Here is a 15,491-nt window from a genome sequence, read left to right as displayed (position 1 = left end):
AAGACCCGACGCAAGTCTGGGGAAACAGCAGATAATATCACTCCATCCTTAAGGATACCTGTAGGTTCAGAATTACCAGGGGAATCAGGCTCAAAACTCCTAGAAAGGGCATCCGCCTTCACATTTTTAGAACCCGGTAGGTAAGAAACCACAAAATTAAACCGAGAGAAAAATAACGACCAGCGCGCCTGTCTAGGATTCAGGCGCCTGGCAGACTCAAGATAAATCAAATTCTTGTGGTCAGTAAATACCACCACCTGATGTCTAGCCCCCTCAAGCCAATGACGCCACTCCTCAAAAGCCCACTTCATAGCCAAGAGCTCCCAATTACCAATATCATAATTTCGCTCAGCGGGCGAAAATTTACGAGAAAAGAACGCGCAAGGTCTCATCACGGAGCAGTCGGAACTTTTCTGCGACAAAACCGCCCCAGCTCCGATTTCTGAAGCGTCGACCTCAACCTGAAAAGGAAGAGTAACATCAGGCTGACGCAATACAGGGGCGGAAGAAAAGCGGCGCTTAAGCTCCCGAAAGGCCTCCACAGCAGCAGGGGACCAATCAGCAACATCAGCACCCTTCTTAGTCAAATCAGTCAACGGTTTAGCAACATCAGAAAAACCAGTTATAAATCGACGATAAAAATTAGCAAAGCCCAAGAACTTCTGAAGGCTCTTAAGAGAAGAGGGCTGCGTCCAATCACAAATAGCCTGAACCTTGACAGGGTCCATCTCAATGGAAGAGGGGGAAAAAATGTACCCCAAAAACGAAATCTTTTGAACCCCAAAAACGCACTTAGAACCCTTTACACACAAGGAATTAGAGCGCAAAACCTGAAAAACCCTCCTGACCTGTTGGACATGAGAGTCCCAGTCGTCCGAAAAAATCAAAATATCATCCAGATACACAATCATAAATTTATCCAAATATTCACGGAAAATGTCATGCATAAAAGACTGAAAGACTGAAGGGGCATTTGAAAGACCAAAAGGCATTACTAAATACTCAAAATGGCCCTCAGGCGTATTAAATGCGGTTTTCCACTCATCCCCCTGCTTAATTCGCACTCAATTATACGCCCCACGAAGATCAATCTTAGAGAACCACTTGGCCCCCTTTATTCGAGCAAACAAATCAGTAAGCAGTGGCAAAGGATACTGATATTTAACCGTGATTTTATTCAAAAGCCGATAATCAATACACGGCCTCAAAGAGCCATCTTTTTTAGATACAAAGAAAAAAACGGCTCCTAAGGGAGATGACGAAGGACGAATATGTCCCTTTTCCAAGGACTCCTTAATATATTCCCGCATAGCAGCGTGTTCAGGCACAGATAGATTAAATAAACGACCCTTTGGAAACTTACTGCCCGGAATCAGATCTATTGTACAATCGCAATCTCTGTGCGGAGGTAGTGAACCAAGTTTAGGCTCCTCAAAAACGTCACGATAATCAGATAAAAATTCCGGAATCTCAGAGGGAATAGATGACGAAATGGAAACCAAAGGTACGTCCCCATGAGTCCCCTGACATCCCCAGCTTAACACAGACATAGCTTTCCAGTCGAGGACTGGGTTATGAGATTGCAGCCATGGCAATCCAAGCACCAACACATCATGTAGATTATACAACACAAGGAAGCGAATAATCTCCTGGTGATCCGGATTAATACGCATAGTTACTTGTGTCCAGTATTGTGGTTTATTACTAGCCAATGGCGTGGAGTCAATACCCTTCAGAGGTATAGGAACTTCCAGAGGCTCTAAATTAAACCCACAGCGTTTGGCAAAGGACCAATCCATAAGACTCAAAGCGGCGCCAGAGTCGACATAGGCGTCCGCGGTAATAGACGATAAAGAGCAAATCAGGGTCACAGATAGAATAAACTTGGACTGTAAAGTACCAATTGAAACAGACTTATCAACCTTCTTAGTACGTTTAGAGCATGCTGATATAACATGAGTTGAATCGCCACAATAGAAGCATAACCCATTTTTTCGCCTAAAATTCTGTCGTTCGCTTCTGGACAGAATTCTATCACATTGCATAATCTCTGGCGCCCTCTCAGTAGACACCGCCAAATGGTGCACAGGTTTGCGCTCCCGCAAACGCCGATCAATCTGAATAGCCATTGTCATGGACTCATTCAGACCTGCAGGCACAGGGAACCCCACCATAACATCTTTAATGGCATCAGAGAGACCCTCTCTGAAATTCGCCGCCAGGGCGCACTCATTCCACTGAGTAAGCACAGACCACTTACGAAATTTTTGGCAGTATATTTCAGCCTCATCTTGCCCTTGAGACAGGGCCATCAAGGCTTTTTCAGCCTGAATCTCTAAATGAGGTTCCTCATAAAGCAACCCCAAAGCCAGGAAAAACGCATCCACACTGAGCAACGCAGGATCCCCTGGTGCCAAAGCAAATGCCCAATCCTGAGGGTCGCCCCGGAGCAAGGATATTACAATCCTGACCTGCTGTGCAGGATCTCCAGCGGAGCGAGATCTCAGAGACAAAAATAATTTACAATTATGTTTGAAATTCTGGAAGCGAGATCTATCCCCGGAGAAAAATTCAGGCAAAGGTACTCTAGGTTCAGATATAGGAGCATGAATTACAAAATCCTGTAAACTTTGAACCTTCATAGCGAGATTGTTCAGACCTGTAGCTAAACCCTGAGGATCCATTTTCATCAGGTGAAGTCAGAACCATTCAAGGATTAGAAGGAGAGAGAGACGAAGGCTGCAGTAAGCAGAGAAGCTAGTAAATCAACTAATGAGCAAACTCAGAAAAAAAAAAAAAAAAAAAAAAATTCTCTGCAGACTTCTTTTCTCTCCTTTCTTCTGCCAATAATTTTAACCCTTGGCCGGCCAAACTGTCATGGTTCTCAATGGTAAGAGAACGTAGTAAAGCATACAAAAAGGACTAGCTCTTGGAAGATGGGAACTCGAGCTGACTGTGAGCTAAACCTACCGCACAAATAACAGTGGCCGGGTAGCGTGCCTACGTTTTATCCCTAGACGCCCAGCGCCAGCCGGAGAACTGACTGACCCTAGCAGAGGAAAATACAGACCTGGCTTACCTCTAGAGAAATTTTCCCCAAAAGGCAGACAGTAGCCCCCACATATATTGTCGGTGATTTCAGAGGAAATTGACATACGAAGTATGAAGATAGGTTTAGCAAATTGAGGTCCGCTTACTAGATAGTAGGAAGACAGAAAAGGGAACTTCACAGTCAGCTGAAAACCCTTTCAAAACACCATCCTGGAATTACTTTAAGACTCTAATATCAACTCATGACACCAGAGTGGCAATTCCAGCTCACAAGAGCTTCCAGCCTCAGAAATAAACAATCACAGAGAACTGGAACAAAAATGCAAAACAAACTTAGGACTACAAGTCCAACTTAGCTGATAGTAGTCTAGGAGCAGGAACATGCAACAGAAAGGCTTCTGGTAACATTGTTGGCCGGCATAGAAATGACTGAGGAGCAAGGCTAAATAGACAACTCCCACATCCTGATGGAAACAGGTGAACAGAGGCGATGAAGCACACAAGTTCAGTACCACCAGTGACCACCGGGGGAGCCCAGAAACCAAATTCACAACAGGATTGGAAATCAATGTCTGTGTCTAGTTGGGGTTGTCAAGGGGTACATGGCGATGTTCCGTTGGTGTCAATTTCTTCTTCCACTCCTTCTGAAGTCCCTGAGTTTCTGTCGGATTACCAGGATGTATTTGATGAGCCCAAATCCAGTGTCCTACCCCCTCATAGGGATTGTGATTGTGCTATAAATTTGATTCCTGGTAGTAAGTTTCCTAAGGGCCGACTTTTCAATTTATCTGTGCCAGAGCAGGCCGCTATGCGGAGTTATATAAAGGAGTCCTTGGAGAAAGGGCATATTCGCCCGTCTTCATCACCGTTGGGAGCAGGGTTCTTTTTTGTGGCCAAGAAGACTGGTTCTCTGAGACCCTGTATAGATTACCGCCTTCTCAATAAAATCACGGTCAAATTTCAGTACCCTTTGCCTCTGCTGTCTGATTTGTTTGCTCGGATTAAGGGGGCTAGTTGGTTCACCAAGATAGATCTTCGAGGGGCGTATAACTTTGTGCGTATTAAACAGGGCGATGAATGGAAAACAGCATTTAATACGCCCGAGGGCCATTTTGAGTACCTGGTAATGCCATTCGGGCTTTCAAATGCTCCATCTGTGTTTCAGTCCTTTATGCATGACATCTTCCGAAAGTATCTGGATAGATTCATGATTGTATATTTGGATGATATTTTGGTCTTTTCGGATGATTGGGAGTCTCATGTGAAACAGGTCAGAATGGTATTCCAGGTCCTTCGTGCTAATTCCTTGTTTGTGAAGGGGTCTAAATGTCTTTTCGGAGTTCAGAAGGTTTCCTTTTTGGGCTTCATTTTTTCCCCTTCTACTATCGAGATGGATCCTGTTAAAGTTCAGGCCATTTATGATTGGACTCAACCTACATCTGTGAAGAGTCTTCAGAAATTCCTGGGCTTTGCTAATTTTTACCGTCGCTTCATCGCTAATTTTTCTAGTGTGGTTAAACCTTTGACTGATTTGACAAAGAAAGGTGCTGATGTGGTGAATTGGTCCTCTGCGGCTGTTGAGGCTTTTCAGGAGCTGAAACGTCGTTTTTCTTCGGCCCCTGTGTTGCGTCAGCCAGATGTTTCGCTCCCTTTTCAGGTCGAGGTTGATGCTTCTGAGATTGGAGCAGGGGCTGTTTTGTCTCAAAGAAGTTCTGATGGCTCTGTGATGAAGCCATGTGCCTTCTTTTCTAGAAAGTTTTCGCCTGCTGAGCGTAATTATGATGTTGGCAATCGGGAGCTGCTAGCTATGAAGTGGGCATTCGAGGAGTGGCGACATTGGCTTGAGGGAGCCAAGCACCGCGTGGTGGTCTTGACGGATCACAAAAATCTGACTTATCTCGAGTCTGCCAAGCGGTTGAATCCTAGACAGGCTCGATGGTCGCTGTTTTTCTCCCGTTTCGATTTTGTGGTCTCATACCTTCCAGGTTCTAAGAATGTGAAGGCGGATGCCCTTTCTAGGAGTTTTGTGCCTGATTCTCCGGGAGTCCCAGAGCCGGCTGGTATTCTCAAAGAGGGGGTAATTCTGTCTGCCATCTCCCCTGATTTGCGGTGGGTGCTGCAGGAGTTTCAGACTGATAGACCTGACCGTTGTCCAGCGGAGAAACTGTTTGTCCCTGATAGGTGGACTAGCAGAGTTATTTCTGAGGTTCATTGCTCGGTGTTGGCCGGTCATCCTGGGATTTTTGGTACCAGAGAATTGGTGGCTAGGTCCTTTTGGTAGCCTTCCTTGTCACAGGATGTGCGTTCTTTTGTGCAGTCCTGTGGGACTTGTGCTCGGGCTAAGCCCTGCTGTTCTCGTGCCAGTGGGTTGCTTTTGCCCTTGCCAGTCCCGAAAAGGCCTTGGACGCATGTTTCCATGGATTTTATTTCAGATCTTCCTGTCTCTCAAAGGATGTCTGTCATCTGGGTGGTTTGTGATCGCTTTTCTAAGATGGTCCATTTGGTACCCTTGCCTAAATTACCTTCCTCCTCTGATTTGGTGCCATTATTTTTTCAACATGTGGTTCGTTTGCATGGCATTCCGGAGAACATTGTGTCGGACAGAGGTTCTCAGTTTGTCTCTAGGTTTTGGCGGTCCTTTTGTGCTAAGATGGGCATTGACTTGTCTTTTTCTTCGGCTTTCCATCCTCAAACAAACGGCCAAACTGAACAAACCAACCAGACTTTGGAAACCTGTCTGAGATGCTTTGTTTCTGCTGATCAGGATGATTGGGTGACCTTCTTGCCATTGGCTGAGTTCGCCCTTAATAATCGGGCTAGTTCTGCTACTTTGGTTTCGCCTTTTTTTTGCAATTCTGGTTTTCATCCTCGTTTTTCTTCGGGGCAGGTTGAGCCTTCTGACTGTCCTGGTGTGGATTCTGTGGTGGACAGGTTGCAGCAAATTTGGATTCACGTAGTGGACAATCTGACGTTGTCCCAGGAGAAGGCTCAACGTTTCGCTAACCGCCGTCGTTGTGTTGGTCCCCGACTTCGTGTTGGGGATTTGGTTTGGTTGTCTTCTCGTTATGTTCCTATGAAGGTTTCTTCTCCTAAGTTTAAGCCTCGTTTCATTGGTCCTTATAAGATTTCTGAAATTCTTAACCCTGTGTCATTTCGTTTGGTCCTTCCAGCTGTCATGAATCCCAATGGCTAGGGATAGCAAGGGACAAGCAAAGTAATACAAAATATCGGACGAGCTCTAGGGTGATGGAACCTGGGCTGACCGCTGCCCTACGCCTGACAAACGCAACTAGAGATAGCCAGGGAGCGTGCCTACGTTGGTTCTAGACGCCACGCACCAGCCTAAGAGCTAACTAGTACTGCAGAGAAAATAAGACCTCACTTGCCTCCAGAGGAATGAACCCCAAAAGGTATAGTTGCCCCCCACATGTATTGATGGTGAAATGAGAGGAAGGCACACACATAGAGATGATATATATAGGTTCAGCAAATTGAGGCCCGATGTAAACTAGAAAGCAGAACGATACAAAAGGGGTCTGAGCGGTCAGCAAAAAACCCTAATCAAAAAAACCATCCTGAGATTACAAGAACCCATGTGCCAACTCATGGCACATGGGGAGAACCTCAGTCCACTAGAGCTACCAGCTAGCATAGAGACATAATAAGCAAGCTGGACAAAAAACCAAACAACTGAAAATCAGCACTTAGCTTATCCTGAAAGATCTGGGAGCAGGTAGGCAGGAACCAAACAGAGCACATCTGAATACATTGATAGCCGGCAAGGGAATGACAGAAAGGCCAGGTAAAATAGGAAACACCCAGCCTCTGATGGACAGGTGGAAACCAAAGGCCGCAACCCACCAAAGTCACCCAGTACCAGCAGTAACCACCAGAGGGAGCCCACAAACAGAATCCACAACGGTACCCCCCCCTTGAGGAGGGGTTACCGAACCCTCACGAGAACCCCCAGGGCGATCAGGGTGAGCTCTATGGAAGGCGCGGACCAAATCAGTCGCATGAACATCGGAGGCGACCACCCAGGAATTATCCTCCTGACCATAACCCTTCCACTTAACCAAATACTGGAGTTTGCGTCTGGAAACACGAGAATCCAAGATCTTCTCAACAACATACTCCAATTCTCCCTCCACCAGCACCGGAGCAGGAGGCTCAACCGAAGGAACAACGGGCACCTCATACCTCCGCAACAACGACCGATGGAACACATTATGAATAGCAAACGATGCTGGGAGATCCAAACGAAAAGATACAGGGTTAAGAATCTCCGAGATCCTATAAGGACCGATGAACCGAGGCTTGAACTTAGGAGAAGAGACCTTCATAGGGACAAAACGAGAAGACAACCACACCAAATCCCCAACAAGAAGTCGGGGACCCACGCGGCGACGGCGATTAGCAAACTGCTGAGTCTTCTCCTGAGATAACTTCAAATTGTCCACCACCTGATTCCAAATCTGATGTAGCCTGTCCACCACCACGTCCACTCCAGGACAATCCGAAGGCTCCACCTGACCAGAGGAAAAACGAGGATGAAACCCCGAATTACAAAAAAAAGGAGAGACCAACGTGGCAGAACTAGCCCGATTATTAAGAGCAAATTCGGCCAGCGGCAAAAAAGCAACCCAGTCATCTTGATCAGCAGAAACAAAACACCTCAAATAAGTTTCCAAGGTCTGATTAGTTCGCTCTGTCTGGCCATTCGTCTGAGGATGGAATGCAGACGAGAAAGACAAATCAATGCCCATCTTGGCACAAAACGTCCGCCAAAATCTAGACACAAACTGGGATCCCCTGTCAGAAACGATATTCTCCGGAATCCCATGCAAACGAACCACGTTCTGAAAAAACAAAGGGACTAACTCAGAGGAGGAAGGCAACTTAGGCAAGGGCACCAAATGAACCATCTTAGAAAAGCGGTCACACACCACCCAGATAACGGACATTTTCTGTGAAACCGGGAGATCAGAAATAAAATCCATGGAAATGTGCGTCCAAGGCCTCTTCGGGATGGGCAAGGATAACAACAACCCACTGGCCCGAGAACAGCAAGGCTTAGCTCGAGCACACACTTCACAAGACTGCACAAAGGTACGCACATCCCTAGACAAGGAAGGCCACCAAAAAGACCTGGCCACCAAGTCTCTAGTACCAAATATTCCAGGATGACCAGCCAACACAGAAGAATGGACCTCGGAGATGACTCTACTGGTCCAATAATCTGGAACAAACAGTCTTTCTGGTGGACAACGATCCGGTTTATCCACCTGAAACTCCTGCAATGCACGTCTCAAGTCTGGGGATACGGCGGACAATGTTACCCCATCCCTAAGGATACCAGTAGGCCCAGAGTCTCCAGGAGAGTCAGGCACAAAACTCCTGGAAAGAGCATCTGCCTTCACATTCTTTGAACCTGGCAGGTATGAAACCACGAAATTAAAACGAGAAAAAAACAACGACCAACGAGCCTGTCTAGGATTCAAACGCCTGGCAGACTCAAGGTAAATGAGATTCTTGTGATCAGTCAAGACCACCACACGATGTCTAGCACCCTCAAGCCAATGACGCCACTCCTCAAATGCCCACTTCATGGCCAAAAGCTCCCGATTACCCACATCATAATTGCGCTCGGCGGGCGAGAATTTTCTAGAGAAGAATGCACATGGCTTCATCACCGAGCCATTAGAACTTCTCTGTGACAAAACCGCCCCCGCTCCAATCTCGGAAGCATCAACCTCAACCTGAAAAGGAAGTGAAACTTCTGGTTGACACAACACAGGAGCAGAAGAAAACCGGCGCTTAAGTTCCTGAAAGGCCTCCACGGCCGCAGGAGACCAATCAGCAACATCAGCACCCTTTTTAGTCAAATCAGTCAAAGGTTTAACAATACTGGAAAAATTAGCAATGAACCGACGATAAAAATTAGCAAACCCCAAGAACTTCTGAAGGCTCTTAACAGATGTAGGTTGTGTCCAGTCACAAATCGCCTGAACCTTGACGGGATCCATCTCAATAGTAGAAGGAGAAAAAATGTACCCCAAAAAAGAAATCTTCTGGACTCCGAAGAGACACTTTGAGCCCTTCACAAACAGAGAATTGGCCCGCAGAACCTGAAACACCTTCCTGACCTGTAAAACATGAGACTCCCAGTCATCAGAAAACACCAAAATATCATCCAAATACACAATCATAAACTTATCCAGATATTCACGGAAAATATTGTGCATAAAGGACTGAAAGACTGACGGAGCATTGGAGAGTCCAAAAGGCATTACCAAATACTCAAAATGGCCCTCAGGCGTATTAAATGCGGTTTTCCACTCGTCACCCTGTTTTATCCGCACCAGATTATACGCACCGCGAAGATCTATCTTAGTGAACCACCTAGCCCCCTTAATGCGAGCAAACAAATCAGTCAATAATGGCAGTGGATACTGATATTTGACTGTAATCTTATTCAGAAGGCGATAATCTATACAAGGCCTCAGGGAACCATCTTTTTTTGCCACGAAAAAAAAACCTGCTCCCAGAGGGGACGAAGATGGACGAATATGTCCCTTTTCCAAGGACTCCTTGATATAATTCCCCATAGCAGTATGCTCTGGCAGTGACAGATTAAATAAACGACCCTTAGGGAACTTACTGCCAGGAATCAATTCTATAGCACAGTCACAATCTCTATGAGGAGGGAGCGAATTGAGCTTAGGCTCCTCAAAAACATCCCTATAGTCAGACAAAAACACAGGGATCTCAGAAGGAGTAGATGAAGCGATTGAAATCGGAGGTGCATAATCATGAACCCCCTGACATCCCCAGCTTAACACAGACATTGTTTTCCAGTCCAGGACAGGATTATGAGTTTGTAACCATGGCAGACCAAGCACTAGTACATCATGTAAATTATACAGTACAAGGAAGCGAATCACCTCCTGATGAACGGGAGTCATGCGCATGGTCACTTGTGTCCAATACTGCGGCTTATTCATAGCCAATGGTGTAGAGTCAATTCCCTTCAGAGGGATAGGAACTTCCAGAGGCTCCAGACTAAAACCGCAGCGTTTAGCAAATGACCAATCCATAAGACTCAGGGCAGCGCCTGAATCCACATAGGCATCGACGGAAATGGAAGACAGTGAAAAAATCAGAGTCACAGACAAAATGAACTTAGGCTGCAGAGTACCAATGGCAAAAGATTTATCAACCCTTTTTGTGCGTTTAGAGCATGCTGATATAACATGAGCTGAATCACCACAATAAAAACACAATCCATTTTTCCGCCTATAATTTTGCCGTTCACTTCTGGACTGAATTCTATCACATTGCATAGTCTCAGGTGCCTGTTCAGAAGACACCGCCAACTGGTGCACGGGTTTGCGCTCCCGTAAACGCCGATCAATCTGAATGGCCATAGCCATCGACTCATTCAGACCTGTAGGCGTAGGGAACCCCACCATAATATCCTTAATGGCCTCGGAAAGACCATTTCTGAAGTTAGCAGCCAGGGCGCACTCATTCCACTGAGTAAGCACCGACCATTTCCGAAATTTTTGACAATATATTTCCGCTTCATCATGCCCCTGAGAGAGGGCTAATAAAGCCTTTTCAGCCTGAATCTCCAGGTTGGGTTCCTCATAGAGCAATCCCAATGCCAGAAAAAACGCATCCACATTGAGCAATGCAGGATCCCCTGGTGCCAATGCAAATGCCCAATTCTGAGGGTCGCCCCGCAGGAAAGATATTACAATCTTGACCTGTTGAGCAGGGTCTCCAGAGGAGCGAGATTTTAAAGAAAGAAACAATTTACAATTGTTCCTGAAATTCAGGAAGGTAGATCTATCTCCAGAAAAGAACTCTGGAATAGGAATTCTAGGTTCAGACATGGGAGTGTGAACAACAAAATCCTGTATGTTTTGAACTTTTGCCGCGAGATTACTCAGGCTGGAAGCCAAACTCTGGACATCCATGTTAAACAGCTAATATCAGAGCCATTCAAGGGTTAAGAGGAGGTAAGAAGCAGCTAGACAGCAATTAAGGGCTAGGCAGCAAAACTCTGAAGGAAAAAAAAAAAAAAAAAATTTCCCTTAAACACTTCTTTTTCTCCTGCTTCAGCCCAAACAATAAACACTTTGTGGGCCGGCTATACTGTCATGAATCCCAATGGCTAGGGATAGCAAGGGACAAGCAAAGTAATACAAAATATCGGACGAGCTCTAGGGTGATGGAACCTGGGCTGACCGCTGCCCTACACCTGACAAACGCAACTAGAGATAGCCAGGGAGCGTGCCTACGTTGGTTCTAGACGCCACGCACCAGCCTAAGAGCTAACTAGTACTGCAGAGAAAATAAGACCTCACTTGCCTCCAGAGGAATGAACCCCAAAAGGTATAGTTGCCCCCCACATGTATTGACGGTGAAATGAGAGGAAGGCACACACATAGAGATGATATATATAGGTTCAGCAAATTGAGGCCCGCTGTAAACTAGAAAGCAGAACGATACAAAAGGGGTCTGAGCGGTCAGCAAAAAACCCTAATCAAAAAAACCATCCTGAGATTACAAGAACCCATGTGCCAACTCATGGCACATGGGGAGAACCTCAGTCCACTAGAGCTACCAGCTAGCATAGAGACATAATAAGCAAGCTGGACAAAAAACCAAACAACTGAAAATCAGCACTTAGCTTATCCTGAAAGATCTGGGAGCAGGTAGGCAGGAACCAAACAGAGCACATCTGAATACATTGATAGCCGGCAAGGGAATGACAGAAAGGCCAGGTAAAATAGGAAACACCCAGCCTCTGATGGACAGGTGGAAACCAAAGGCCGCAACCCACCAAAGTCATCCAGTACCAGCAGTAACCACCAGAGGGAGCCCACAAACAGAATCCACAACATCCAGCTTCTTTTGCCATCCATAATGTGTTCCATAGGTCGTTGTTGCGGAGGTACGTGGCGCCTATGGTTCCCTCCGTTGATCCTCCGGCTCCGGTGTTGGTTGAGGGGGAGTTGGAGTATGTGGTGGAAAAAATTTTGGATTCTCGTATTTCGAGACGGAAGCTTCAGTACCTGGTTAAGTGGAAGGGCTATGGTCAGGAGGATAATTCCTGGGTTGTGGCCTCTGATGTCCATGCTGCCGATTTAGTTCGTGCCTTTCATTTGGCTCGTCCTTATCGGCCTGGAGGCCCTGTTGAGGGTTCGGTAACCCCTCCTCAAGGGGGGGTACTGTTGTGAATTCCGTTCTCGGACTCCCTCCTGTGGTCATGAATGGTACTTTGGTTAGTTCTGCTCTTGGACTCCCTCTGGTGGCTTCGAGCGGAACTGCTGGTCACTGAGGTTGGCTTTATCAGCTGCCCTCGTTATTGCTATGCTGGCTTCCCTATTTAACTCCACTCAGATCGTTACTTCATGCCAGCTGTCAATGTCTCAGTATTGGTTCAGATCTCTCTTGGACTTCTCTGAGGAACTGTCTACTCCAGCAGAAGCTAAGTCTTTGCTAGTTCATTTGTTGTTACTGCTTCCTGAATATATTTCTTAGTACTGCTAAATTCTAGTCCAGCTTGCTATCATGATATTCCCTTGCTAGCTGGAAGCTCTGGGGGTGCAGAGTGGCACCTCCACACCGTGAGTCGGTGTGGGGTGTCTTTTTGCTTAGTCTGCGTGGCTTTTTTTGTAGTTTTTTGTGCTGACCGCATAGTTCCCTTTTCTTTCCTCTGACTATTTAGTTAAAGTCTGGCCTCCTTTGCTAAAACCTGTTTCATTCCTGTGTTTGTGACTTTCCTCTTAACTCACAGTCAATATATGTGGGGGGCTGCCTTTACCTTTGGGGAATTTCTCTGAGGCAAGGTAAGGCTTCTATTTCTATCTTTAGGGGTAGTTAGCTCTTAGGCTGTGAAGAGGCGTCTAGGGAGAGTTAGGTACGCTCCACGGCTATTTCTAGTGTGTGTGATAGGAGTAGGGTTTGCGGTCAGCAGAGTTCCCACTTCCCCAGAGCTAGTCCCGATTTTGAGTTTACTCATCAGGTCATTCCGGGTGCTCCTAAACACCAGGTCCATAACACCCAAGATCACTTTGGCTGAGCTCCACAGATGCAGTAGGGAGATGGGAGAACGTTCCACAAAGTCATCAATCACTGCAGCCCTCCACCAGTCGGGCCTTTATGGCAGAGTGGCTCGGAGGAAGCCTCTCCTCAGTGCAAGACATTTGAAAGCCTGCAGAGAATTTGCTAAAAAAACGCATGAAGGACTTCCAGACTATGAGAAATAAGATTCTCTGGTCTGTTGAGATAGAATAGAACTTTTTGGTGATAATTCTAAGCAGTATGTGTGGAGAAAACCAGGCACTGCTCATCACCTGCCCAATACAATCTCAACAGTGAAACATGGTGGTGACAGCATCATGCTATGGGGGTGTTTTTCAGCTGCAGGGACAGGATGACTGGTTGCCATTGTAGGAAACATAAATGCGGTTAGGTACATAGATATCCTGGATGAAAACCTCTCCCAGAGTGCTCTGGACCTCAGACTTGGTCGAAGGTTCACCTTCCAACAAGACAATGACCCTAAGCACACAGCTAAAATAACAAAGGAGTGGCTTCAGAACAACTCTGTGACCATTCTTGACTGGCTCTGACCTAAACCCAATTGAACATCTCTGGAGAGACCTGAAAATGGCTGTCCACCAACGTTCACCGTTCAACCTCATGGAGATGATCTGCAAGGAAGAATGGCAGAGGATCCCCAAATCCAGGTGTGAAAAACTTGTTGCATCATTCCCAAGAAGACTCATGGCTGTACTAGCTCAAAAGGGTGCTTCCACTCAATACTGAGAAAAGGGTCTGAATACTTATGACCATGTGATATTTCAGTTTTTCTTTTTATAAATTGCAAAAATTTCTACATTTCTGTTTTTTTTCAGGCAAGATTGTACATTAATGAGAAAAAAAGAACTTTTTTGAATTTACCAAATGGCTGCAATAAAACAAAGAGTGAAAAATTTAAAGGGGTCTGAATACTTTCTGTACCCACTGTATTTCTGTACATGTAGTTGCCTTTTCAACTATGTTGGCAAAACGAAACACCAATTGCAAATATGCTTAGGGCAACATATTGAGGATATCTGCAGAGACGCATTAATCTCCAGGCATGATCATGGAAAACAAGGTGGAAAAGAGAGTTCTATTTCCTTTTGTGTGATAGAGGTGGTTGCTGCTTTTGGGGATGAGGAGACTGGGAGAGAAAAAATGTGCAGCAGGAGATGAAGTGGATCTATTGTCTGAACCCTGTTAATGAGATAAATTAACAGCTGAGTTTTGCTAGTTTCATCTAAATTGATGTCTTAACGTGACATGCCAAGAGGAGGAGACTTTTCAGTCCTCTGTGAAATATGCAAAGTGTCTTTTCAGAGAGGAAGAGGACTTGAACTCTGGTGCCACCCACTGAAAGTAGCAATCCTAAAAGTCAATATCAATCCTGTAACGAGCCTTGCCACATGACTTTGGATAAAAGCCAAAACCAAAATCTTAATTTATAGACCCTGTGATTGAGGTACTGCTCCTCTTCAGTGAAATCTAGTTTGGCTGGGTGTCTCTGAAGAGACAATATGCATATTTCCCAGAGAAGCATTGCAAGGCTTAAAAGTCTCCTCACCTTGGTATGTCAAGCTTGACATGTCAGTCTCTGCAAGGAGAAATGTTGCCCCTTGGATGCCGGTCAGACATCTCTCACCCAGGTGATAGTGTCATCAATGCTGACCATTTTTTGTGGTGTACTTGAAACAGCACATTCACACTGCACACATGTCCCTCATGAAGGCCCACTCATTGCTCGTAAAGTGGTGTTGTTCTGCAGATCGACTTACCTGTGTGTCAGGACTCTGAACATTTTGATTACCTTTTGTGCATTACTGCCCTTTTCCAAGATGGCGTCTTTGGTCTCATGTGCACTGTGTCTTCCTGTTATAAAACTCCACCCCAGCCTTCAGTCTGTGCTAGAGTATGCCTTGCATCCACCTCCTGATGACTCCCTGGCTTTGCACCTGCACCTGCTCCTCTGAACCTGTGTGGAGATCCTGTTACTCAGCTCTGAGTTTCTGCTGCATACATCGGTTTCCAGTAATCCTCCATCTGGCTGCTTGTGTTTGTTTCCATCTGTATTTGCTGGATATGTAAGCTGTTGCTGCTCTGCTTAAACCTGAGACTTTTACCCAGGCCTCCATGGTTGTGCTAAGATATTATTTGAAGTGCCTTATAAGCATGTCTATCTGTGTTTGGACTACCAAGGACTTATTCATGTCAAGTATCCTCAATAATAATTGTGCTTCATAGACTTTCTGCGTGATTGCATTTTCCTCTGAAGTTTCCTATAGACTGTTAAGCTGCGTTTAATATTTACACCAAGTGTTGTGGACTTGAGTTTCTCTCTGCAC

Source organism: Ranitomeya variabilis, chromosome 4 (assembly GCF_051348905.1).
Source record: "Ranitomeya variabilis isolate aRanVar5 chromosome 4, aRanVar5.hap1, whole genome shotgun sequence".
In the NCBI taxonomy this organism is placed as follows: Eukaryota; Metazoa; Chordata; class Amphibia; order Anura; family Dendrobatidae; genus Ranitomeya; species Ranitomeya variabilis.
Note: the sequence above shows the minus strand (reverse complement) of the source record.